Source organism: Dioscorea cayenensis, unplaced genomic scaffold (assembly GCF_009730915.1).
Source record: "Dioscorea cayenensis subsp. rotundata cultivar TDr96_F1 unplaced genomic scaffold, TDr96_F1_v2_PseudoChromosome.rev07_lg8_w22 25.fasta BLBR01001298.1, whole genome shotgun sequence".
Taxonomy (NCBI): Eukaryota; Viridiplantae; Streptophyta; class Magnoliopsida; order Dioscoreales; family Dioscoreaceae; genus Dioscorea; species Dioscorea cayenensis.
The window spans coordinates 1-2,875 of record NW_024087689.1 but is presented as its reverse complement, the minus strand read 5'-3'; the positions used below and the strand labels follow the sequence as shown (position 1 = coordinate 2,875).

Below are 2,875 nucleotides of genomic sequence, written 5' to 3'. Positions count from 1 at the left end.
AAAGGTAAAAAAGACGCAGCTGGATCGACTATTTTACTCATTTTCTAAGAACTCTATAGCGAGAAAAGAAGAACACGGGGGCATCGCAAGATGAAAAATCAAGAGTGACCGGCCATTCTAACAAAAAGTCGTAGTATAAGTGCTCAAACGAGCGCTACACTTTCCGCTCTTTTTTTCTAGCAATGGCGCCTCTTTTTTTTCTGAAAAAAAGGTCGCCAGAGCCGTCAAAACAAGAAAAACGAAAAAGTGGTTTTGGCAATAATGCCAGGAGAAGGGTGAGCCAATGCTTCTCTTCGTACGTAACAGATGCTTGCTCTATAGAGAGGCAGATTCACAAGCAAAGTTACATGAAAAGCGGATTCTTCTTATTGATAGATACCCGAGGCCCAGTCAAAAAAATTTGCTTCGGAGATGGGAGGAGTGACAGACCATAGAACCGAAAGCGGTCAGGAGATATGCCGTTAACGGGAATCCCCCCAGATTAGCACGATTGGCATTCCGACTGATATTTGCACATCATATATAGTTGGTTGCTTGTGTCAAATCAAATGGTTGCTCCTACACGTGACCCGTGAGCTTGGCCGGTAAGTGCGCCCGAGGCGACTGGGGGAGCGAAGATGCTTTCCTCGACCGGAACAGATACCTGTTACCTATGGGCAGAAGGTTGTTTCCTATCTTTGCTATTAGGTAAGGGTAGCCAGTAGTAGAAGCTATCTCTTTCAAAAGTGATTTATTTGACAAGACCAGCCCGTAGTCTTCTTCGGGTGTTTCCGATAACGCATTGACGGGTTCATTCAATGCGGAAGGATGTGACTGATTAAGGGCCTTAATTAAGAAGTGATTGATGGAGTAGATGCTTATCTTCATTCATACGCGCTCGCTGTCCTTCCTACCCCACCCACCTAGCTGAATAGGCGTAATAAAGCTACCTGAAAAAAGACAAGGTGCACCTTGGATTGAAATCGACGAATTGCGTTTTTGCTTTTAGAAAGATTATCCGGATAAAGTATAATATTGAGAATCTAAATAAAGGCGCATACGTGGGCGGGAAGGGGGTCCCACTACTTCTTCATTCAGGGGGGGACTAGCCTCATGACTTCCCACTGGGCGAGAGGTGCACGTAACCCACTCATCAATCACGGTGTTCAGCTTACTTGCACAGATAGACCCCTATTGTTTGTATAGTAATTAGGCGCCGCATCTTTTGACTCTTGTCAACTAATCTTTTCAATGTTCGATTCTACTCTATGTTAGAACATTTCTGTGAATGCTATTCCGATCTAAGTGGTCCTATTCCGTGTCCCGTGCTAGGAAGCATTACTCTTCTTTTCATTCCAAATTCAAGAATACGACCGATACGATTGATTGGTCTGTGCGCTTCTCTTATTACTTTTTTGTATCCCCCTGTTCCTCGGATACAATTCGATCCTTCTACGGCCAAATCTCAATTTGTGGAAAGCCTTCGATGGCTTCCTTATGAAAACATCCATTTGTATATGGGTATAGACGGTCTTTCATTATTCTTCGTGATATTGACCACATTTCTGATCCCTATTTGCATTTCAGTGGGTTGGTCTGGTATGAGAAGTTATGGGAAAGAGTATATTACAGCATCTCTAATTCGTGAATTTCTAATGATCGCCGTGTCCTGCATGCTGGATCCTCTACTATTCTATGTTCTTCCCGAAAGCGTGCCAATCCCTATGTTGTGCGGAGCTGAGCATCTTCTATTCGCTGGGATAAAAGCTTTTTCCTCTGCAGGGGCCTTGTGCAGTAAACCCCCACGGGCGGTCCTCCGTCGTCGTAAATAAAGAGTCAAGTCGTCTCCGCGAAGCTTTCGGGAAGAGGGGTAGTCTTGTGCGTAAGCATAGCATTTCTGGTCGAACCACCGAACCACACATCTCTTTTTTTGGTGGGAGGGTACTCCGAGTAGTGGGTACCTCGTAGGACCTCGACCCGCCTACTCGGGTCTTGTATGGATATGCAGGAAGGGGTGCTCCTAGGTGTGTGTAGGGGGTGTGTTTGTTCGCGAGAATGGATTCCTCGTCAAGTTAAGTTAGGGGGTGTGGACACACTTGCGCGAATTCGGATAACGGCTACAAGGGAGAATTAGAAAGGCAACTGTACCCGAAAGATCCATTTGTTTGATATGTGTTCAATTTAGTACAATACAAACTACAACTACACCAAAGAAAGCGGAAGGGCCACTCACTATAGAAGCTAGAAGTAGCCTAGCCTATAGTAGAGAACAATCGGCCCTAACCGTCATGGTCACGTACATCTTGTTGATATTGATTGAGTTGGAGGGGCGAGACTACCACGGAATCCATCCATAAAACCTACAGCGTCATGACGGTTTCCAAAGGAAAGGTGACCCCTCATCTCCTCTCGAGTGGGGGCCAAGAAGACGGAGCACGAGGGAATGCCGACCACGTAATAAGCCGCTAGTGGAGAAAGCTCGAAGAGCTTCCCTTCATTCACTTCGCGGGAGTCGCATAGCACATAACTGGAAGTCAGAGGGCCCGTACTACCTGCTTAACCCTTCTAAACTACTCGGCAGAAGGGAAGGGGCCTATGTATTTGCATGACCCCCGCAGATTTGACCCTACCTACACCCGAGCCAATCCCCTAGCGGTCCTTCTACCATGCCTCGTAACCGGAGCTCGTGTGGAACCTTAGATTTCGGCAGCGGTGGAAGATAACAAAATATTACGGCCGTGTAACATAGAAGCCTACGCTACGGGGAACTCGGCCAAAAATATGGACACCAAGGCCCGCACACACAATCCTATCTTATCCGAGCCCGTCATTGCACTTTCGCATACCAGCCTCGTAGCATCATAAAGAGCACCCCTTTCGAGGTACCATTTTGGTA

General features: G+C 46.6%; 1 pseudogene; it reads left to right on the top strand.

Annotated features, from left to right (window-relative positions):
- Positions 1 to 990: 990 nt before the first annotated feature.
- On the top strand, positions 991 to 1,777 carry LOC120256129 (annotated as a pseudogene).
- Positions 1,778 to 2,875: the final 1,098 nt, after the last annotated feature.